This window comes from Juglans microcarpa x Juglans regia, chromosome 8S, assembly GCF_004785595.1.
Source record: "Juglans microcarpa x Juglans regia isolate MS1-56 chromosome 8S, Jm3101_v1.0, whole genome shotgun sequence".
NCBI classification, from domain to species: domain Eukaryota; kingdom Viridiplantae; phylum Streptophyta; class Magnoliopsida; order Fagales; family Juglandaceae; genus Juglans; species Juglans microcarpa x Juglans regia.
Genome location: NC_054609.1, coordinates 8,772,239 through 8,798,201, shown reverse-complemented (window position 1 = coordinate 8,798,201; position 25,963 = coordinate 8,772,239).

Below are 25,963 nucleotides of genomic sequence, written 5' to 3'. Positions count from 1 at the left end.
ACAGTAGGCGTCACCTTTAATGGGGGTGGCTCACCTCCTTATCGCAGTGTGATTTCAGCCTCCCACGGTGGATTGTTGACAAGCTAAACTCGTGGGATAGTCAAACCACTCTGCAATAGGGTGGTTCAAGAGCCACACTACATGATGTAGGTCATGCCATCAAACGTGTGGACCGACCCCCCAATACCGGGAAGGGTGAGCCTTTTTTATTATTTTTATTTTTTATTGGAGTTTTGTAATGTCTTCTCATTTTGATGGCCAAAGTTGACAAAAAATACTACGTGCCATTTGATTTTTTTTTTTTTAAAGTATCTATTAAAAACCGCATTTTAATGGAAGAAAGTCGTAGTTACATCAAAAGTCATTTGATCGTATTAGCAAATCCAGTGCAATTTATACTCTTAGCATTACAAATTCCTAGAATTTCAGATTCGAAGCCGCCCGTTAGAGTTATCATTCCTTTAGATGTCTAGCTGAAACATATGAAATAAAATCTTTTTCCGTTTAGATAGTGAGAGTAGATGAGATTAGGATTGCAACCCGATGACATCTAACCGGGTATGGACCCGGTCCGACCCGACCCGTCACTGTTTGCGCACCAACCTGGTCCGACTCAACCCGTTACTGTATGGAGTTGGGCCGGGTCTTTTTTCTTTTTCTATTTTTTTTTTCCTTGCTACTTGCCACAGTGATTATTGTGTATCATCAATGGTTGAAACACGTCATATTTTTTTAGATTAAGTTTATTCCAACCTCACTTCAATAATACTTACTAAAAAAAAAAAAAATTCATCAATAATGAGGCCCTTAGATGGACTTTACCCATACTGCCCATGATACCACTAATCAACTCAGGTCCTTGCTTAGAATTGCTTGATTTAATGGCTAACATATAGGTTAAATTTATACAAAAACTAATAAAAAAAAGTACAAAAGCCATCTACTACAAAAACTATCTAAATTAGAAAATACGAACGTCAACTGATAGAAGACTAAAGAGCATCCAACGATCAAATTATAGCAGCTTCCCATCTCTTCCTCTATATCTGCTATTATGAAAAAGTTTAACACCGAATTAATAATAGCACATCAAATCATTCAAATCAACACAAAATGGCTTAGTTTCTCTAACAAATGAGTGAAAATGAAAAGCATACCATCATACAGATCATAAGTCTTGAGTTACTCCTCATCAACATAAGTAAAGCTTGATTTTGGATCAAACTCTAAAAAAGTACATGATGATTATTAATGATGTAAAAATAAACATTATGAAAAAGTTTAATAAATATGTAAATAAGAAATAAGTTTATTACCCAATTCTACCTCAAAGCTTTTAATATTATCTAAGGAGGCACGAAGATCAATGGATATTGGATCTCTCAACCAATTTTGTGTACAAACGAGTGCCTCGACTGTTCTTGGTAATAGTGAACTACGAAATGGATCAAGCACACGACCCCTTACACTGAAGGCTGACATATAATATAACATACAAAAGTCAATATATTAGTGATGCTAATACTGTAATATAACGTACATGTATCATAAATATAATTCAATGATCTGATTTGATCTGCAGTTCATAGCAAAAAACAGTTGTTAATGTAAAAGTTTGTTGGCTAGGATTAGATGACTAGGACCTATTTGAATTATTGGATTAATGTAATTTGTCTTTATCTTTATCTATGAATATTTAAATTCAAAGATAAATAAATTAATAGATAAAGGTTTGTCTTTATCTTTATCTATGAATATTTGAATTTTAAGATAAGTGGTCAAATAGATAAAGGTTCAAAATACTTTTGATCAAGATTGAATATTCGAAAAGATAGGAGATATCAAGTGATCTGGATAGAAGATTCAAAAAGAAGATATCAAGCAGAAAGAATTTCGAACTATCAAGAAACTATCCAGAACAGAAGCTGAACAGAAATCAGTTACTGTAGAGAATAGTTATCGCAACATGTCAGCAATCTGTCAGGAGACGTCTTCGCGACAGATTCTATCCGTCAGCAGAATCCTACTGAAACTGGAACTCTTTTCAGATTGTTTATTTAAAGGATCCTACTGGTTAAGATCTATAGAGATTCAGATCTACATATTTTCTAGAGCACTTTCTAGTGCATTGTTGGGTGAGAAAATTCTTTAGTGAATTTTCATATTTGTGATCTCTCTTTGAGTGTGATCGTACTTCATGCGTGGAGGATCGTGTGATTGGATTTCAGCCCCTAGAGTTCTAGGAGGAAAGGCAATATTTGAAGATTGCCAGAGGTTCTGGCTGCTACTGCGGTAGAAGACAAATGAGTCGTTTGTCTGGACAAGTGAGAGAGTCAAGTTACAAAGGTTTTGTAATTGATGAGTACTTGTAATTGATTTTCAAATAATAAGATTGACTTTCCTGGATTTGATTGTCCCGTAGGGTTTTACCTTCAAAGAGTTCTTTAAAGGGTTTCCCTTCGATACCAATCTTAGTGTTATGCAATTTATTTATTTTATGTTATTGTTTAATTATTAAATTAATTGCATGCTTGAATACTAACCAATTTGTTGAGTGAATTGGTAGATATTTCTACTGTATTACAGGAATACTTAGGTAATTTCAATAGTAAAACTGAAAGGAGAGGAAAAATCACTACTTTAAGAGCCATAAGCAGTGTAAACAAAGAGCCGCACCAACATAATGAATATGAGAGGGAAAAAAAATGTAGAGATACTTCATGCCTGACTAAAGAAAGTTAAAAGAAAAAAAAAAAAAAAAAAGTAAAGAAGCAGAAAAGAAAAGGCTTGAATATAATTATGCCCCAATATTTGTTAGATCAGTAAAAGGTAAATTCAAAAAAAAAAAAAAGAACAATGCTCCAAGTCCTCCCTTCATTACTTGACAATCTCAGAAGAAAACATATAAGAAGACAAGCGAAATAAATTATATTGTTCAATACTTAGGTTCAAGTGATACCAATTGTTATAGGTAGCTACATTGTACACATCCTCAAACTCAACCCCATAACAGAATTTCAGCTAAAAGACAATGTATTTAGACCAATTTTAGGAAAGCTACCCAGAGGAAACAAAAACCACAATGTATTTATTTATTTATTTATTTAGTTCAAACTACTCTATATTATTTCAAACTACCCTGCAATTCAACTATTCCACAAACAAATGGTGTTTTTAAACAAGTTATAAACAAAGAGAGTAAGTCACCGGAGTCCTCGAAGTCCTCCTTTCACAACCTCAACACCCCTCCTGCTCCTTCCACATCTCCCAAACTAATTAACATACCCATCAATCAAGCAATTATAAGTCACCATTTCTTTCAAGAACTCCAGGGCTCTATCCATTGACCATACACGGCAAAATTCCTATTAATAAATAGGAGAATAGGTTCTTCTACGGCAAAAATCCAAATTGAACTTCAAAAGACTAACAAATATAGCTAGATTTGAATAAATAATTAGCATTCAACATTTACAGACACCATAATTAGACTAAGGAACATGATTTTTCTGTTTACAGCTATATCACTCAAAAATACAGGAATTGTCATTCACCACCTGCTTTATACACTTGCTCTCGTCCAAGTTCATCTAAATACTTATTGAGATAAGGAAAAAGGAACACAGCAGTAGATGGCGTGCAACTGAGATGGTTAAAGTTAAAATAGAGACCAGCAGTAGTGTTTAACCACATAAAATATTCAGACTACTCTTAACAAAACACCCACCACGTTCTCTTCCTTCATCCCACAACAGACCCAAAGTTCCAGACACATCCCCAGCCCCACCACTCCCTCTTTGACCCACAGGCCTACCTAAGAGTAGAAAACCTAAATCTTACACAGAGAGAGAGAGAGAGAGAGAGAGAGAGAGAGAACACACCTCTGCAATGACAGAAGACAGTGATGGCGAACGACGAGTCTTCATTTTCGAGTCTAAGGTGTTTTCATTTTGTTTGATAGGGTTTTTCTTTCGGTTTCGACGGATTCGATAGGTTGTTGGTATAAAACCCGTAATTAACTTTTGATCCAATGAACCCATGTTTGTTCTGGTTGAAAAATGCGGGTCTTGCAGATGGATCGGTTTATGGCCTTTTATGCACAGGCCTAAATGAGATAGTTTTAAATAAAAGTTAAAAGTTGAATAAAATATTGTTAGAATATTATGATTGTTTTGATATTTGAAAAAGTTAAATTGGGATTTGAAAAAATTGAATTGTTTATTATATTTTATATAGAAATTTGAAAAAATTGTAATAATAAGATGAGATGAGTTGAGATAATTTCTCAATCTAAACGGAGTATTCAATGGGATTCTTTTCATATATAAAAAAAAAAAAAAAAAAGCATGAAGAAATCTAGAAATCAAACTGAACACTCAACCTGAATTCGACGCAACTATGCCTACAATTTGGTTCAAACTCTGTTCATCTCTATTTTGGTCTGTATAGTAACAAGGAATCATATATTAGGTTTTGCTTTTGGATCATGGCTTTAAATCCTTAATTTGGTTTGTTGATGCATTTTTTTACCTCAACAATATGGTTGGATGACCCCCTCATCTCGTGTTGCAATTCTTGTTAGTGGTGGGCTTAGAATGCTCATCCATAACTTGCTTAGTGATAAATGATTGAAAATAAAGAGACTAACATTTATGTGGTTCATCTCAAGTTTATGCAAAGTTTTGAATTCTATTCTAGTGACTGTTCCAGTTGAGATACTGGAACGGAATATTTCAATACCGAGATGTTTCGGTGTACCATTTCAAAATAGTTGTTATATGAATATATATATATATATATATATATATATAAAGAGAAAAAAAAACTATATTCCAAAATAATATCAATACAAGTTTTCAAATTATATATGCACGAAAAACTCAATAATAATTTTTAATATAAGTCTCAAAAATATACATATTTGAAAACTGGAAAGCTATGTTTGTTTTTATGTTGACTCTAAGAATCCGGAGTTCATTTTTCACTTCCTCCCTATAAAGAGCAAAGTACTGCTTTTTATAAAAACAAGAAAAAAAAAAGTACCAAACAATGAGTAAAGATTTGGATAAAAACTACTCACCTAAATTTCCAAAAAAAAAAACTAAATTAAATCACAATTTCTCTTAAATAGGAAAAATAAATTGCAATTTACAGCAAGTTGTCTTTGTCGAAAGGAATAAGGATGTCTTATCAATAGATAATCGGAGAGCTCACTATTTCGTACCGAAACTCTTCCAATCTGTTATATGTTCAATCTGTTATTTTTGTTTTATTTTTGGTGTGTTTTAGTTTTAGTTTGAGCTCAAATTTTAGTATAGGTTTTGTTCCTCCTCATTTCTAAGATTTGTGTTTCAGATTAAACTCAAAGATCCTCATTTCAAAGATCCGGAAACCTCATCTTCATTTTTTCTTTCGGACCCGTGTGTGGTATTGAGTCGCCTGGAACGGCTGCAACTAGGGCAAGAGTTGGTTGAGAGGGGCGGGCGATGCTATGACCAGTTGGTCGTGCGCGCAAAGCTCGTGCGTAGGAGGGTCTTCTACGTAGTGGAGGCTAGTGTTCGTGCAAGCTGGGTGCTTGTGCCGTTTGGGTTCGGGATGCCGATGCTTGCGGTGGGAGAGTTGTTATGGGCTCACGTCGGTGCTCGTAGAGGGTGGCAATAGCAAAGAGGGAGATGGGCTAGGGAGAGAGTAGCAGAGGGGGGCGATGGGCAACATAAAATGCAGAAGAAGAAGAAGAAGAAGGCAGTAAAAGGAAAAAAAAAAAAAAAAAAAAGGAAAGTAGAAGGGGGCAGGCTTAGAAAGAGATAAAACCCAAGGCTCACTTGCTATGTGTTTTTGTATTTTTTAATGTGTTTTCTTTTTGCAGTTTTCTATTTTTTAGTATTTAATAAAAAATTAATAGACTATTTGAACTTGGTGTCCATAGTAACAGAGTCCTGTATTCCTCTCGCCCGAGAGGACGGAGGGGGCTAGTGCTTCTCTTCTTTAGAAGATGAGTCATTTAGTTCTGTTTTTATAGAGCGCTCTCTCTGTTAGGAGAGTTTTATAGAAGTTAAGACAATATCCACCATAAATGAATTTATGTGCAGGGTGCTCTAGAATATATGCGTAGTTTAGCTTGTAGTTCGGGTTTTTCTTGTATTAATAAGTCACAACTGTAATTTCAATTCATGAAATGAAATGAAATCTATTCCCATCAAAAGAGAAAGAGAGAGAGAGTACCGTATTATCAAGCGCTAACTAGGCCTCAAACCGAAACAATCCGTTCAGAGTTAAGCCGACCCGACCCGTGCTTCTGAGTGAGTCAAACAACCCGACACATAGAATCCAGGTCGGGTCAACATTTTTTTTTAAAAAAGAAAAAAGATGGCAGTTAGTTTGGGCGTATACCCAGAGAAACATTGAACCCATTTGATGCCCACAAAATCTCTAGATTTTCCTCCATTTGGCTTCTGTTTCTTCTCTTTAGTCAACAACCTTTCATTGCCATCACATTTTCCACACCTAAATCTGGTAATCATGTGATGAACTTATTTCCAATCAAAGATACATTTGAACCTTTCATGAGGGCATACTCAACCCTAGCAGGAAAAGAATCAAACCCAACGATTTCCAAATAATGGTGATTTGCAATTCCTTTGCACAATTTGCATATATAAAACCCTTTGCCAACGCAAACACCACAAGGCAATGCGACCTTTCTCTGCATCGAAACCTACCAATAAAAAAATAAGACTCAACAAAGACAAGAAAAAGAGCCATAAGTAAAAAAAAATAAAAATAAAAAATAAGACTTGGAGGAAGCAAGATTCAGTTAGTATTCTACCAAGAATGATAACAGTGCTGGTCCCTAACGTTTGCAGTGGCTTTGGTATCAATTTTTTTTTTTCCTTTTTGAGGCACTTATTCAAACGGTTAGAGTCCGCAAAAGAGAGAAGGCTTAAACGGGTAGAGACATGGATAGAGAGAATCAAAGAGAGTGGCTGTAACACCCGGTTCCACCGTGAAACCCAAACCTAGACCAAATGGAAGCCTAGCCTTCATGAGAAATCGACGCCGTTTTGGGTAGGCTTTCTCGTTTCAAATTTTTATTTTTATTTTTCTTGACCCGACGGTTGCTTCTCTTATCTCTTTCTGTTCAGTTTTTTTTTTCACACCTCCAAATGCCTCTCCACCTCGAGTACCACCTCCCCATGCCTCTGTAATTATTTTTTTTTTCTCCCTTTTAAGTTCTCTCCCAACAAACTCTCTCTATCCGTGTCTCTCATTACTCTCAGTTCTCTCTCTCAGAATCTCTCCCGTTCACTGCAAACCTCCATGCAGACACCGTAGCCCAAGGTCATCACTCACTGCTGTGGCATCGCCGACCATCCCGCATGGCCACCATCACGCCAACTTGTGGCTTCCACAGATGGACCAGTGAGCCATTGCCTCGTACACACCACCACCATGCAAGCCTCCCATGTTCACCAGCCCAGTCACGCCCAACCAATAGTAACCCAATCACACCTCTTCCTTGACTCCACACCGTCTGAAGCCTAGCCCTCCATCGTCCGTATTGTCGCTACACCAGTGCACCTCCTCGTAAACATCTGCTCAACCAACCCACAACCCAGTACGCCGCCACCCCCATCTCACAGAAACTCAACACGTTACTCCCCTGTTTTTGCAACTCAAAACAGAGAGTTCTTACCACCGGACAACCGTACCTCGCCAGCCGCCCTAAGCTGTCACCACCTACACAGAAAAGGAAGCCGGACACCCACAGGTCACCTCAGCCCGTAGCTCCTCCTCAAGGTGAGCATCTCTCTCGGTTTACTTGCTCCTTTCTTTTCACTCTCTCTCTCGCTCACCGCTCCCTCTTTTTCGCTCGTGCGCAACCCAGCTCGACAAAGTCTCTGCCGCACTCCCGCTCTTCTGTCGCGCTACCTCGGTCCCTCCAGCCAGCCCCGTCGTGCCTCACCCCTCCACACGTGCCTCGATTTCCCTTGGGTAAGCTGATGCCGCCGCATACTGGGTGTTAATCTCATGTGTGTTCGTCTGGTTTATTCTTATAAGTATATATATGTACATAATATATAAATATATATATATAATATATATGGAAAGTTTTAACCTAATGGTTGGGTACTTACCAGTTTACCTTTAGTGTAGATCCCAGATTTAGGTTTTTGGATGAGAGGTCTTTTTGGGTTATGTTTAAATGAGTTATGTTTTTAATAAATGGTCTTGGTTTAATTTTACTTAGTAAAATACATGATTTTTATAATGTTAGTAATAAAGATTTGTAATATGGTATTAGTACTATTATATTTTTTTAATATATTTTTAGAAGTACAATGTAGTGCACAAGACTTTTATTTTGAACACTTCAAAGAGAGACTAATTAAGTCTATTTTAATTAAATAGTATTTTTGCTTTGTCTACTTTAATAGATTTTTGATATAATTATGTTACCCAATTTTATAATTTGATCTCATTGGTAAATAAGTTAGATTTTGTGTTTTTTTCGGACTGGTTATTGGGACATTAATGAATTTAAAAAATATGGCGATATTTTAGGATTACATGAAGTTAAGTTTTTGAAGAATTAAAATAGGTTATTTTAGCATCTTAGGCTTAAATATTGAAATATGTGTTCGATTGGAAATTTGTGAAAATTATGTTATTATGTTCTAGGTGACGATTAATAGTTGTTCGGCATTTTGAGAAAATTTTCTGAAAAGCTAAGAAGTCCAGGTAAGCGGGGTTCCTATACTAGACTTTGCATTAAATTAAAATGAGCTGAGGTTGATTTTTTTAGAAAATATACATATTTGGTCATGAAAAGAAATTTGAACTACCTCAGTTATTTGTTCTGCATTACTCATGAGATTCTGTTTAAGGAGAAAGTATTTTCTGTCATGACTGGTATAGACATGAGCTTATTTTTTTGACATTCCATTTCTGAACTTTGCAAAAGAGAGCGAATATGAAATTTTGTGCATAAATTATATTTTTGTGATCTGATTTTGTTCTGTTCTGAAGATGTTTTGTACTCGGATATGATATAATATGATGTGATTTCTGAAAACCTCTAGCATAACAATCTATTTCTGTTTCTATTCCATTCTGACCTTACCATGGGTGTAAAATTGTGGCCTCTTTTCGGGTTGGTACCAACTTTTCTGTTTCTAGTGCACCTACTTTGAAAACAAAGTGGTTTTATGCGTGGTCTTTCCTATGTGCACACTCAAGGCTCCGAGAATGAATAAGAGGAAGATTCACATTCTGTTTCTGCTCGGTTAGCTACCGAGGTTTGCACAACCCTACCACGAGGGTTAAACATGGTATCTGTTCTGTTCTGATAAGATAAGATGTGATGTTTTAGTTTATGCTATGTCAAATGAATTTTGATTATAAATATTTTCGAACTTTTGCTCTGATATTTTTTATAACATGTTCTGACGCTGCATTTTGAAAACAAATACTCTGATTCTACATTTTGAAAGAAAATATTTTATTCTACATTCTGAATTCTGTAAATGTTCATGTTTACACACTAATATATGTCCTCTGCTTACTGAGTTGTTGATAACTCACCCCTTATCTCTATATATTTTTCAGATAATTTTGATGGTTCAGTTGGAGAACAAGAGTAGGAAGTTTTAGTAAGGTGTAATGATCGTATTGGAATAAGTACCTGAGAGTACAAATGCTTATTTGAGAGTCGTAATTAATAAATTGATTTATTTTTGGTCATTTTGATTTGATGAATTAATGATATTTTCGAGTCTTTAGAGAGTTTTTATTTATGTTATTGAGAATTTCTTTATTGTTCCTATGAAGGAACATAGATTTTTGAGTTGAGTAAATGAATTAATATTTTATAAAATTTTCTAGATGTTATAGTTGTGTTATTGAAATTGATATTAAATATTAAGAGCTAACTCTCCGGACCTCCGGGATCGGAGCGTTACAGTTGCAAAGGGGTTAGTCTAATCCACACTTTCACAAATTCAATTTCGACTTTGTGACAACATATTTACATTCAAAAAATACATTCATGAGTAGTTTGATGAGGATAAATTCAACTAACCCAGATTTTTCCTTCAAATTTGGGAAAAATTTCGTACATTTAGATTGTATTTAGATGTTAAACTGAATTGAGTTGAGATGATAAAATATTGTTAAAATATTATTTTTTAATATTATTATTATTTTGAAATTTATAAAAATTAAATTATTTATTATATTTTATTTTAGAATTTAAAAAAATTATAATGATGAATTTGGATGGTTTTATGAACCAAACGAAGCCTTAACCGATTTGCAAGGCTTCCTTTCTCAATGCTCTAGGCTGCAGCATTCATTCCAGTTTAGCTCCTCCGGCAAGCGCTTCATCTTCCGCAAGTCAAATTCTTAAATAAACATGGGCAGATCCAGGTGCTTTAAATGAGTCAACTCATAGATCTCATTGGGAAATGTTTTGATTCCCGTTTCCCACAAATCACTAAGGGTGTAACCGGTCCGGTTCGGTCCGATTTTGGATAAAATTTAGGATCGAACCGGTATGTACCGGTTTTATATTTTTTAAAATCGATTACGCACCAGTTATCCTCCTAAACCAGTACTTCCGGTTTTATCGGTTTTCGGTCCAGTCCGGTCCGATTTTTTGATTTTTTTAAAATGTAAGTTTCACAATTTGTTATTAAAAATTTGTTTATAAAAAAAAAATTGATTTAAAAACAATTGTTTTATACTTTTATTAATATATTAGACTATATAATAGTATTAATATTAGACTATTGGTATAGTTATAAGTTATATATTAGTATTAGTTATAAACTTTTAGTGATTTAATATTAACATTTTATGTAATAATTTATAAATTATAACAAGAAATTACTTCATATATGAATATATATAATTATATATATTATATATAAAAATTTCACATAAAAATTTATAATTATACATTATATATAAAACTTATATATATTAATATTTAATCTATATAAAATATTTTGTATAAAACTTATATATAAAAATATTATTTTTTACTTTTTTTAATCAACCGGTCCGGTTCGGTCCAAAAAATCCTGGAACCGGAACTGGACCGGAACCGGCCGGTTTTTAGATTTTAAAAACAGGTTCCGGACCGGACCGGTTCAAAACCGGTAAAACCGGTCCGGTCCGGTCCAGTCCGGAGCGGTTTTCCGGTTTGAATTTACACCCCTACAAATCACATCTAATTGAGCAAGCGATTCCAAATGTTTCTTAACTTGAGATCCCGAAGACTTGTAAGAGCGTTCAATGTTGGTAGGCAGATGAGTTGTTTTTCATCTAGAAGACGGACATACGAAGGTGAACGGAGGCGATGACGATGGGGTCGTGACAAAGAGAAGTGGGGACTCGGGGAGGGGGGCCTAGCTAGGTAGCGTTTTCATCTGTAGAGCATAAAACATGGGCTTAAGTTTTAAGAGGCGGGTTTAAATGTAACCGGTTTGGTTCTAGACATATTTTATAATCCAATCGGTATGTATTAGTTTTGAGATTTGAAAAATTGATACCGTATTGGTTACATCACTACTTTCGATTTTATCGGTTCGGTTCGATTTTCTGGTATATTATATATTATAATACATAATAATATATTATAATATATAGTGATATAATATTAATATAACTATTAATACAATAGACTATAGTGATAATATATAGTTATTTATATAAGATTTTAAAATTTAATATTATATTAATTACTAATTTATCATATAATACAAATTATTTTATATATAAAAATATATATTATATATTAAAATTATATATACTATAATAAATATTTTATACAATATAAAAAATTAAAATATATATATATATGAACTAGTTTGGTCCAGTTTGGTCCGATGTTAGACAAAGGAAAACCAGAAGTAGACCAATTTTGATCAGTTTTGAGAAAAATAAAACCAGACCGGACCGAGTGGGTTTGGTCCTGTCCTGCCCGGTTTACCGATTCACCGACTTTTTTTTCACTCCTAGGCGGGTTGCCAACATTTAACGGGATGTACGGGTAGAACCCGAGCATTAGTTAAAACCAACATTTTTGTTTGGTTCAGGTCAAATTTCGTGTATGGGCCGGGTTGATCGGTTTCCTACACAGGCCTAGAGGTAACTACAAATCCACTTCAATAAAAAAATCCCAAAAATAAAAGAAGTACCGTCAGAAATAAGAACCAAGCAAAATAAAGTCTTTGCTCAACAATGCCAATACCCCAAAACAACTCAAGAAAAAACTCACTAGGGAGTAGTAATCGGAGAGCTCACTGCAAAATGGAGCCAGACTGGTCAAGAGTAAAAAATGGAAGAAGAATTACCATTTTGTCTCAGTTTTCAAGTTATTTACGAAAATGTCATTTAAATGTATTTCGGACCAAAATGAGCATTCCGACTGGAACACCAAAATCTGGAACAGAATATCCACCTATGTTGTACTAGTTACTGTTCTGGTAAGGTAAATTATGGTCATTCCGGCCAGAACAGAACGGAAATAAAAACATTGAGTCTATGTCCACGAGTCTTGGGAGTAAAATACTATAAAATATAAGAAAAATGCCACTCTCACTGAGAGCGGTTACTGACAATGCTCACCAATTGTCCTTTCTATTTTCTTTTTTCTTTTCTTTTTCTCTTTTTTTAATGAGTTTGTGATTTTTTTTTTAAAAAAAAATGCTTAAGGAATTTTAAAAAATGTTTGAAAAAAGTAAAAAAATAAGAATTACCCGTTCAATGAGGATTCTCGATGGTTGTAGCAGCCCCCAAAATATAAATAGAATTTAATACAAGTTCTCCATCTTCAGTAATATCTATACAATATGTCCCATGAAGCTCTCTATATAAAAAAGGGTTCAGCCACCTCTCCCTCCTTCCTTTCAAACCTCGATTCACCCGCTCTGGTGCCTCCCCAAGTCTCTTTCCTTTGATGTGTGTATTTTCTTCTACTTTCAGCTTTATGCTCATATTTGCTTTATGTCCGATCAATCTCGCCTTTTACATCCTTGCATATTGGACCAAAAGTCAAGAATTATTTCTTATGGTCAAGAGACGATATTTCAAAGAGTAATAATATACATATAACTCTTTTTACAATATTTCATACAACTATATTTAAAATGAGGGTATTTTTATAAAAATATATTACTTTTATAAGTTATTTTACAAAAATCCCCTCATTTAAAGCATAATAGTATACAAAGTTGTGAAAATGGTTTGTTGAAGACGTGTCCCACTGTTGACCAAAACACCCTACTTGCAACCAACAAAGGTGATAGCCCGGTGTGCATGATACACCTCCGATGCCTAAGTCAGTGATATGTAGAATAAGGTATCAGTCTAGTATGATTTTTTTAAGAGTCCCCTTAACATGTTACCTGCTCACTGTATATCACCATATTCCTATAGTTGATGTCTATCCCAAGAATGTTGGACTTATCTCAACCCTTTCGAGTTAACTACCCATTTCGCCTCATTTGGTGGCTACAAGATGGAACTGTATGGGCCTCTAGGGCTCACCGACCTCACCCTTATCATCCATCGGGATGGGCCTCCTCATTGGGCCCATTCCTTATCAGAGACTACTTAAGTCCCCACAGTTACCCCGCTAATTCCCTTTGCATGAGTGTGAAGGGAATTATTGATGATGCTACCCCACTTGTCTATTCACCTCCCTCAACTGTGAATTATAACAGATGTGGCACTCATCAAGTGGGTAGTAGACTAACTCCCCTTTTAGGCGAGAGTCTAACGGATACCTCGCTTGGTAGTTCACCTCCCTAGTCTCGAAAATTTCAAACATCAATCGTCCTTCCGTGACGTGTGTCCTTGAGCTCCTCCTTTGTATTACATCACCACATCGCACAATGATGATGTTGTCAGTCACCCTCAATTTCCTTTACTCAATTGTGTAATCGTCACTTCTCTACTCATTCATAACTACTCTTTCACTATTCTTCATTTCCCTTGTTCACATTTACTTGCCTTAGCATTCTTTCCTCACACTTTATCTTGCATTTCTTCTTTTCCCTTGATGCAAAACCCTAGCTTCCATTGACTTGCAATGGCCCAACAAAGGTGTTGATTGGCACTCTGTTAGTTCCGAAATCATCTATCCAGAGGGACATTCCTTACTTCGAAGATGTTGATTGGCGCTCTATTCTTACCCCCAAAGACCTCCCCAAGTTGCGTAGCTCCTACAGGATCCCTGAATCCATGACTTTTGAACTCCCCCATTGAGGTACCGTAGACAAAGAAGGTTTTGCCGAGCAAGTAGCCTTATCAGTTTGTGCTTTTGCACATGGCTTGTGATTTCCTTTCTTACACCCCATATGCGACATTCTTCACCTCTTGAAGTTGGCGCCTGCCCAACTTCATTCTCATGCTTGGCGAGTTCTTCTGTGTAGTTGCATCGTTGGGTTGATGGTCTTGGAACCTACCAGGGAAGAGTACCCTGATTTAACAGCTCAAGAATTCTCGACCGTTTATTCAATCATGAGTTTGGTGGGAAACATCTACAGTTTCCTCACGCCCTTTGGGAGCCTAGTGCGATTTTAGTCCTGCCACTCTAATGTCAAACAGTGGCAAAAGAAATTTGTCTTCATTTCGAGCCAAGGCTAGCAATTTCCTAGCAATGAAGCCCTAAGGGGTGAATTCCTTGTCCGCGCCAACTGGAGCAAAGTAGCAAACGACAAACCGATGGTCATTGACTGGTAGAGTGAGATCAAGGTCGCATTGACATGGTCCTCACTTGGGTTTAGGAGAATGAGGACGCCATATGGACTGAAGCCCTCTTAACCCTTGCGAACATCGATCATTTTCTAGTCATGCCTTCTCACTCAGGTGTGAAAAGTCGTTCATTTTTTTCCAAAGCGGTGGTGCCTCCTAAAAGGAGGCCTACCCCTTCCCCCTGCTAAGAAAATGAGCAAACACTCCTTCTCAGAATGCACCGCTGGTGAAGAAGCAGAAGACACCCATTGTTGCAAGGACAACAACACTCTCGTGCTGCTCTAGCCCCAAGGTCGTGGCGCCAAGGCTTCCACCCGTGTTGAGGAGACACCTCCATCCATGCCACTTTCTATTGCTAGACCCCTAATGCCTGGGAGACTTCTCCTAGCCTCAACAACCTCGACGACTTCATGGGCCAAGCGTTTATCGACTTAGTCCTCTCTCGCGACGCTTTCTTGCCTCTACTTTCGATTTTGACCTCCCTTGGCTTTTTAACTCTATCGAACACCACCTCGCCTACTATCGGCGAGGATCAAGGCAAAGATCTGAAGGAGTTGACTGCCAATGTTCCTCAGAAAGAGTCTAGTGAAAGAGAAAACACCTCAAGTTCCTTGCCCACTATAGTGTCTGGGGCTATTCCTCGCCAACTGAATTGGACACGAGTGGTGAGCAGGTGTCTATCCCTTCTTTGTTTGACTCGACTTTTGGGGGTGAAGGGGAGTCCTCCCCTTGTGAGGGAAACTCCCCCTCTAAGGCTGGCTGGGATAGGGAGGAGCCTGTCCCTCTGTTAGTTATATTGGAGACTGTTCACCCTGTTTAAGAGATCGACTTTTGTCGCCCCAGGCTCCCATTCCCTTGGGTCCCGACCTGCCTTGACGCCAAGGTCTCAAATGGAGGAGTGCGCAGGTCCTTCCCACCCCCTTAGGAGCAACTTTGTTAAAGACATGGTTCATGAGCTACGAGGTTTCCTTTCGCTGGTAAAAACAACCACCTCCCTACCGTGTGTATCTTAGGCCTCGTTTTTTTCCAAAAAATATCTCATCTCATTTCATCTCAACTCATCTCATCTCATCTAATCATTACAACTTTCCCAACTTCCAATAAAAAATAAAATAACAATTCAACTTTTTCAAATCACAAAACAAAAATAATATTAAAAAATATATTCTAACAGTATTTTATTCAACTTTTTAACTTTAATCTCAACTCATTTCATCTCATCTCATTTGTGAAAACAAACGAGACCTTAGCTGTTTCAGGACATAGCAATTTGGTTGCTTGGATAGTTGCAGGCCGAGCTAAGCTCGAAGAGGAAGTACAATATAGGCTTGTTTTCACCTTCTGGGCGAAAGGAGAATTCAAGAGGTGGATGGCCGAGAAGGCTGAACTAGAGATACTCCTCGAGCAAGCTGATGGCTATGCCCAATTCGCTAGTGGGTGATTTGGAAAGCCTTTGCGAGGAGGTGGCTAACCTCCGTAGCGAGCTCGCGCAAGCAAAGGTGGCCAACCTTCGGCACAACTTCGAGCTAACTCTTTTGAGAACAGAGCCATTCTTCAGGCCTTTAGAAGGAATTAGATTCCGCCCACAAGAAGTTGGCAGTTGTCAAGTAGCACTGCATTGAGCACTCAGGGGTTGCAACTAGTGTTGAAGAGCACATGCGGCACATTGGGCTCAAGCTTTCCAAAGCTCAAGGTTCTCTAGAGGAGCTCTGTCATAGGCACGCTGAGATGAAAAAGGATTGGGAGTGGGTAGATGCCAATCAGAAGAAGTTGAATGACTCCATGTTGCACCTCAATGCCAAGGTCCAAAAATGGGACCAGTAAGTGTTGGAGCTTGAATTGGCTCTGGCCTCCTCTAAAGAAGAACTTGTGCTACGATCATCGTAGATTGAAGTAGCCAGGTCTGTTCGCGACCGTGCCTTTGGCTATGGCTATGGAGCTAGTGTGGCTAGGCTTAGATCATTCTTACTAGAAAACCCTCGTACTGACTTGAAGAAATTAAGTCTTGAGTCATTCGAGCCTGATTTGATTTCTCACCAATTTGTCGACGCATTAAGGTGCAATAACATGCCAGACCTTTTCAACCACCCCGTCCCAAGGTACAGGCTCTGCTATTCCCCCATCTTCTTAAGCAAAAATTTGTATTCATTATCTTTGCTTGTGCACTGTATGAACTTTGGATCGAGCAATGCATAAAAACTTTTGTGAAAAAGTAGGGTTTCATTTATTTGTGCCTCTACTAGGTTCTTTGGATGTTTGGATGCTTGTTGAATGAATCTTTGGATATGAGTGTTTGGGCTCACATTATAGCATTTGGAAAGAGGTTGTGGGGTCTTATGGCTTGAGCACTGCTTGCACCATGAGTATTTGGACTCGCATTATGGCGTTTGGAATGGGGTCATGGGGCCTTGTGGTTTGTGCGCCCTGGCACCTCAAGTCTTTTGACTCGTATATGGTGTCTGGAAAGGGGTCGCAGGGCCTCGTGACCTAAGAGCCCTTGGCACCATGAGTCTTTGGACTCGCATATGGTGTCTAGGAAGGGGTCACAAGGCCTTGTGGCTTGCATGCCCTTGGCACCTTAAGTCTTTGGGCTTGAATATGGTGTTTGAGAAGGGGTCGCAGGCCACAACCTTGGCACTAGGAGTCTTTGGACTCGTATATGGTATTTAGGAAAGGGTTGTGGGGTCTTGTGGTCTGCGTGCCCTTGGCACCAGGAGTCTGACTTGTGCGCCCTTGGCACCATGAGTCTTTTGACTCACATATGGTGTTAAGGAAGAGGTCACGTGGCCTTGTAGCTTGTGCGCCCTTGGCACCACGATTCTTTGGACTAGTATATGGTGTATGGGAAGGGGTCGTAGGGCCTTGTGGCCTGCGCGCCCTTGGCACTACGAGTCTTTGGACTCACATATGGTGTTTGGGAAAGGGTCGCAAGGTCATGTGGTATGTGCGCCCTTGGCACCACGAGTTTTTAGACTCGCATATGGTGTTTGGAAAGGGGTCACAGGGCTTAATGACCTGTGCACCATTGGCACCACGAGTCTTTGACTCGCATATGGTGTTTGGGATGGAGTTGCGAGGCCTTGTGACCTGCGCACCCTTAGCACCACGAGTCTTGGACTCATATATGGTGTTTGGGAAGGGGTCATGGGGCCTTATGGCCTGCATGCCCTTTGCAACGTGAGTCTTTGGACTCGTATATGGTGTATGGGAAGGGGTTGTGAGGCCTTGTGGCCTACACGCCCTTGGCACCACGAGTATTTGAACTCGCATATGGTGTTTGGGAAGGGGTCGCAAGGCCATGTGGCCTGTGCGCCCTTGGCAGCACAAGTCTTTGGACTCGCATATGGTGTTTGGGAATGGGTCGCAAGACCTTGTGGCCTACATGCCTTGGCACCATGAGTCTTTGGACTTGTATATGATGTTTGGAAAAGAGTTGTGAGGCCTTGTTACTTATGCGCACTTGGCACCACGAGTCTTTAGACTAGCATATAGTGTTTGAGAAGGGGTCGCGGGGCAGTGTGACCTGCGAGCCCTTGGCACCATGAGTCTTTAGACTCGCATATGGTGTTTGGAAAGGGGTAGCGACGTCCTGTAGTCTGGGCGCCCTTGGCACCACAAGTCTTTGGACTCACATATGGTGTTTGGTAAGGGGTCGTGGGGCCATGTGGCTTGCGCCTCCTTTTCATTTCAAACCACGCTCACATAGAGGGAAATTGTCACATTTATTCATTATTATCATTTGCAACCAAAAGTAAATGATCAAGGAAACATTTCCTCAAATGCTCTGCGTTTCAGAGATGCTGTAGCTTTTTCCCCTGTCTGCCTTTTCGACAATAAGATTTGGGCCGGTGGCTGGCTATTACAATGTAGGGTCCCTCCCAAAGAGGGCCCAACATTTCTTCCTCTTTTGTAGTGACCCCCACTTCTTTCAACACTAGGTCGCCTGCCTTGAAAGCCTTGGGTCTCACCCTCTTGTTCAAGAAACATTTTGCTCTTCTCTTATTTAGAATTTTCTGGACCTCTATTTTTTCCTTTTCTTAATCCAAGAGATCAAGGTACTTCTCTAGTACCTTGTTCTTTTCGAGGGGGTTGAAGTGGCGAGTGAGGTAGGTGGGCAGCCCAACCTCCACCAGGGGCACTGCCTCGCTGTCACACGCCAAAGTGAATGGTGCCTCTCCCATTGGGATTTTTATTGTAGTCCTATAATCCAACAGTACTCTTAGGAGCTATTCCGCCCATTCTCCTTGCCTGTCAATGAGCTTTTTCTTCAAAATTCCTAGTAGGGCCTTATTCATGGCCTCCATTTGTCCATTGACTTGAGGATGTCTAGGGGATGAGAATCTAACCTGAATTCTCAGTTCCGCACACCACGCCCAATAATGCTCCGATTCAAACTGCTATTCGTTCACTAAAATGATGCTCTTGGGGATCCCAAAGTGGCAAATTAACGTTCTCCTAGCCGAACTTGGTGACATTTCTTATGGTGATGGTCTCTGGATGGCAATGTGGCACATAATGGAACATTTGGCATTTAATGCACTTTTTTATGAACTCTCTAACGTTTCTGAGGGCATTGAGCCAATAGTATCCTGTCCTTATGACTTTCCTAGCCAAGGCTTTTCCCCCAGAGTGATTCTTGCACACTCCTTCTTGTATCTCTGCAAGATGTATTGGGCTTTCTAGGGCAAGAAGCACCTTAGTAATGGGGTGGTGAAGCCCCATTTGTACAATACCCGATCCACTTTAGTGAACAATGTCGCCCTTTGCCTAATTTTCTTGGCCTCTTCCTTGTCGACTAGGAGCTCGTTTGTGTCTAGGTATTTCTCTATCTCTCCAATCCAATTAGTCTCCTTGAGCTCCACATCCTTCACCTCTTCCCTTATCCCCGGGACCTTAAACACCTTCTTCTCCACTTCCCATGGTAGGATAGACTCGTCCATTCCCAATGCTGCTCTTGCTAGCCTGTCGGCTATTGAATTGTCCTCTCTAGGTATCTGTATGATATTGAAGTACGAGAATCGATCGCAACCTTCCCAGACATGGTTCAGGTATTTCTTCAAACTATCACCTCTAACGGCATATGCTCCCCTTACTTGGTTGATGACCACTTGGGAGTCCGCCTTCACCTTTACCTCAGTAGCACCCAAAGCCTCTGCCACCAAGAGTCCTGCTATAAACGCTTCATACTCTGCCTCATTGTTGGTTGTCTTGAATGTGAGTTTGACCATATACTAATATTTACAGCCCATTCTGCTTACTATGTAGGCGCCTATCCCCCCTCTAGCGCAGTAAGAGGAGTCGTCTACAAAGACTTGCCATGGCTTCCTAACGGGAGTGGTAGTTGGCTCCAGCAGGAAACCGTTGAACTTGGCCACAAAGTCTGCCAAGGCTTGCCTCTTTACCGCCTTCCTTGACAGGTAGTCGAGGTCGAATTCACTAAGCTCAATCGACCAGTTGACCAACATGCCTGAGCTATCGGGTTTATGAAGTATCTTCATGAGGGGATGCTCCGTGAGGACCTTAATAGGGTGAGCCCAGAAGTATGGTCACAATCTCCTGGTAACCACTACCAAGGCAAATGCCAACATTTCTACTTGTGGGTACCTGGCTTTCCGCGCCCCTTAGTGCATGACTGGTATAGTATACTAGCACTTGGGTTGTTCCTTCTTCCTTGTCCAGGGCCGTAGACACGACGTGTGGCAACACTACTAAGTACAGATATAGAGTTTTCCCTTACTTGGGTTGTTTCAGCAATGGCAGGCCGGATAGGGCCCGCTTCAGCTCCTCAATTGCCTGGTCGCACTCTTCGTTTCGTGGGTGCAAATTGCGTAGGACCCTAAAGAAAGGGAGGCATTTGTCAGTAGACCTGGACACAAATCTCTTCAAGGCTACTACTCTTCCTGCCAACCGCTGGGTATCGTTTATACTCCACTGTGGTTGCATGTTTACAATAGTATCGATCTTCTCGGTGTTAGCTTCGATTCCTCTCTCTAACACTATGAACCCTAAAAACTTCACCGAGTCCACACCGAACGCACACTTCGCTGGATTTAGTTTCAACTGATATTGGCGAAGTACTGCAAAGGACTCCCTTAAGTTTGTCAGGTGTCGGGTGGGGTCCTTGCTCTTGACTAACAAATCATCCACATACACTTCCATGGTCCACTCGATTTGTTTCTTAAACATTGGGTTTACCAGCCTTTGGTAAGTTGCTTCTGTATTTCTTAAGCCAGAAGGCATCACCTGGTAATAGTAAAGTCCTCTATTTAGGATAAACGTCGTCTTCTCCTCGTCCGCCGGGTTCATGCGAATCTGGTTGTACTCTGAAAATGCATCCATAAAGCTTAGCCTATGGTGTCCTGTTGTGGCATCAACGATGATGTCGATTTGAGGTAGCGGGAAGTTGTCTTTTGAGCATGTCTTGTTCAAGATAAGTGAAATCTACGCACATTCTTTACTTGCCGATTGCGTTTTTGACCAAGACGATGTTCGACACCCACTCGGGGTAGTGAGCTTCTCTAATGAACCATGCCACAAGGAGCCAATCTACTTCTTCAGCTATGGCCTCGTACTTTTCAGCAATGAACAACCTCTTCTTCTGGTAGACCTTTTGGAATGAGGGGTCAACGCATAGTTTATGCTTAATGATTGCGTTATCGATCCCAAGCATATCTTCATGACTCTAAGCAAACACATCCCTATGGTCGATCAACAACTATTTTAAGGCTTCCCTAATGTCTGGGGGAAGCCATGTTCCCACCCGTGTAATCTTGTATGGGTGCTCTGGGTACACTGCCATTAGCTTCAATGGCTCCTTCATTTCTACCTGCTGCAAATTATGTTCATCCCTTGCCTCCACGCCTTGGTTAAGGAATATTGGGGCGAGGGTGGGGACCTGCTCTAGACATGGCCCTCAACTATGCGGACATCTGACCCTCCCCGTCTTCATTTTCTATACATAGCATTCCCAGGCCAATGCCTGTTCTCCACGCACTTCCCCTACCCTAGCCTCCGTTGGGAACTTCATCTTAAGATGTTGGGTGGAGGTGACAACCTTCAGGCTGTTTAAGGTTGGTCGCCTTAATATTGTAAGATGACGGAGCCTTAACCACCAAGTTGTCAGTCATTGTTGTGGCGGTGCACGTTCCTTTTCTTGTTGTGACTGGTAGGGTTATGGCACCCACTGGTTGAATGGTGTCACCGGAGAAGCCCTTCACAGGGTTGGGCGCAGGTCGTGACTTACCGACTTCAATGCCCATCCTAACAAAGGCTTCCCATAATAAAATGTCTGCTGAGCTTCCGTTATCCACTAGGATTTTCCTAGTAGTGTAGTTGGCGACCAAGAGGGTCACCACTAGCACGTCATCTTGTGGGTACATGACTCCCTCGCAATCCTCCTCCCCAAAGGAGATTGTCGTTGTACTGTGATGTGGGTGTTTGAGCAGTCTATCCATCACATAGACTTCTTCATACCTCGCCCTGTGAGCGTGCGCTCTTCTGTTGGAGGTGGAGGCGCCGCCTTGAGCAAACCCTCCAGCTATGGTGCGGATTTCTCCCAGGAGTGCACCATTGCAATTATTATTCTGCCGAGGAGGATCGCGATCGCCTTCCTGTGCTGGCTATTGTCTTTTTGGACTCTCGCTTCTTCGGCGACTACAATCCTGCTCTAGCTACCTCTTCAGTTCTTGCCAATTCAGACACCCTCCTCTTCATCATGGTGCAATCTTGCGTCTAGTGGGTGTTCATCTGATGGTATTTGCAAAAATGTTGCCTTGTCCTCACCTGGTTTGATTCTCTCTTTGAGGCCTCTTTTTCCTAAACATTCAGGTTCTTATGGACGAGCCTGTTGCCTGGTCACATGAGGGCGCTTGCCTATCGTGCCTTCTCTCTTGGTGGCTCAAGCTAGACTTCTTGTCCCTATTTCTATCTTTGCCATCTGATCTCATCTTTCCTTTCCTTGGCTCGATAAGGGTCTACAGGGTGTCATATGCATTAACAAAATCATCGACCATGTCCATAAACTCTCTTAAGGTTGAGAGAGTCCTCCTTCCCAACTCCGTCATAAATGGACTTCTAGGCCATACGTCGCCTAAGAAGGCTGTCAGAGTAATTTTCTCATCCTGATTGTCGATAGTCAACATTTCCTTATTAAATTGAGTAAGGTAAGCCTTTAGGCTTTCTTCCTCTTGTTGCTTGATGGTCAATAGGTATGCCACTGGACGTTAACACAGCCTACTTGCCATAAACTGCGTTAGGAACTACTTGACCAGTTCTTCAAAACTGTGAATGGACACAGGTTGTAGTGCTCCAAACCCCCCCCCCCCCCCCCCCGCCCCACCACTCCCTTTAGTGTTAGGCGGAAAGCTCGGCAAGCTATCTCTCCAAGAAAATCGTGGAGACTCATGTATGCTTTAAAGCTTTCTAGGTGGTCAATCAGATCTCGGGACCCATCGTACATCTCGATTTGTGGTCCTTTGAACTTCGGCGGAAGTGACATGGCCATCACCTTCGCGCTATAAGGTAGGTTCGTACGGCTCAACAGATGTTCGACTAATGAAGATCCTCCCATATTCTTCGTCATCTCCTCATACTTGTTGACGAGACCACGTAGCTCATCGTGCAGTTTCTTCTTTTCCAACTCCTCTACATTCGTCCCTTCATTGCTTTGTGCTTCCCCTTCCACTTTCTCGTTATGGCTTGGCACTATGGCATCACTGAGTTTCGCATCACAGTGTTTCAGCTCCTCATTCTCACGTCGCAGGTTCTCCATGGCTTCCATCATCTTCATAAGCTTTCCCTCCATCTCTGCAAGCCGCGTCTCCATGCCTACGGGCGTCGTTCCAGGATCGCTTGTTACTTGAGAATGCGTCATGGTCGGCATGTGAGAATCACATTGGATTTCTATAGGAAACTGAAATCACAAATTATAGTATCCCGCAGACGGCCCCATTATTGAAGACTTGTCCCATTGCTGACTAGAACGCCTTACCTGAAACCAATAAAGGTGGTGGCCCAGTGTGCCTGATGCACTTCCAATGTCTAAGTCAGTGATATATAGAATAAGGTATTAGTCCAGTATGGTTTTTCTGAGAGTCCCCTTAACATGTTACTTGCTCACTATATATATAGGCGTAATGGATTATCGATAAATATCAACGATGATTATCCTAGAAGGCTTTATCTCTTTAGTTATACTCTTATCACCATATTTCTATAGTTGATGTCTATCCCAGGAATGTTGGACTTATCTCAACTTTCCTAGGTTAACTATCCATTTCGCCTCATTTGGCAGCTGCAAGATGGAGATGTATAGGCGTCTAGAGCTCACCGACCTCACCCTTATCATTCGTTGGGCCGAGCCTCCTTATTGGGCCAATTTCTTATCAGGATTACTTAAGTCTCCCCATGGTTATATGTATGTCCTTTTTCTATTTCAAATGCTCTTCATATCATTAAGCAATTAATTGCGACTATATCTAATTTTTTGCTTGTTTATGTAAAAAGGAATCTAACATAAGATACACACGCGATGAGTTCATATTTGATAAGCCTTTCCTAAAGTATAGAGGAAAATTGGATGCATAATAAGCTTGAATAAAATTTAAGAATGAATTCAATTTTCAAATTTTTCATTCATTTTATTAGTTTGAATAAAAAAAAAAAAATTCAAATACTCATTTGGTGCCTACTTTTTACATCTTTAACAAAAAAGTACCCCAACTCGAAAACCAAAGAGTAATTTGCCTCTTTTAGAGTAAGTGCATCATTTTTTCATCCAAATTCGAAAATCAAAGGAATGTTTTTATGTATTGTTAAAACCTACGGATTTTTTTTTTTTTTTTTCCAAAAAATGTAAAACCCCGGATCAAATGAGTATTTAACACAAAAATAACACAAGGGAACCAAAACCATAATATATTTTGTAATACAAAATAAACGCCCGCTCTAGGCTAAAAATGACATATAGATAATGTGTATTTTCATTTTTCAGTTTGTAAATTTATTTTTTGGCCTTTTTTGTGGCTAAACCATTTCTTTTTTCATATTATCTCATTTTATTTAAATTGGAAATATTATTTCTTTTTAATAATTACCATTTTATGATACGATTAAAACATAGTATGTCTAGAGAACTATTTAATAGCACCTTATTTGTTTTTGTTGAATAATTAAATTAATTGCTTCTCAATAGTGACAAATACTAGTTTTAAATTTGAAATTTTTTTATAATTCTATTGAAATAAATGATATTTTTTTGGATAAAATAATACTATTTAGTTAGGATAAAAGAGTTATAAAATAACCGTATGGGTTGTAAACGAACCAGTTTGTTTAATAGTTCATTCGATACTCATTCGTTAAAACTTGAAAAAAATCTGTGACAATAGATACTCACTTGATTAGTAAATGAAACATATTCGACTAAACTCAACATGAGTCGACTGCATTTGGATTTTGATGTAATCTTAGATGATCTAAGTTGACATGTGAATAATAGTGTTTTGTAGGTCCCATTAAGATGTGCTTGAATGTAAATAGATTGAGATTTATGTTTCAATGTATGAAATAGATTGATATGAGTTTAATTTTCTTATGGGAAGTCAAAAAACTATTGGGACCAATCAATGATTGGTTTGAGATAGGTTGATGTATGCTTGCCAACCAAACATAACAAGCTCATTCATATATTGATAAATGTGTATATATAATATATATATATGTATGTGTGTATATATATATATATATTCTTTAATAATATAAGCATAACACATTTTATAAGTAAATATATAGTATGTAACTTAATTACTTATGTCTATATATTGAAGATACTTTATATCTATTTTATAATTTATACAATAGTTATTCAATAATATTTAATAATTTTATATACTAGTATATAGAAATCATATATGAAATGTTTGATATAAACTATCATATGATCTATATATATTAGTAGCCTATATAAATATCAACTAAATTTTTACAATTTATAATTCAATAAAGGGTTAATTACTTGTTAGTTGTAGAAATTTCATTATACAATTTATATTTTTAATTTTTTATATATCTAATTTCTTAATTATTAAATTAAATTCAAAAACTAAAAAATAAGCAACTACGACTTGACTAAGATTGGCTCAAACTTGTTTTTGGATTGAGTTAGAGTTAGTTGCGTTTGGATGTTAAACTAAGTTGAGTTAAG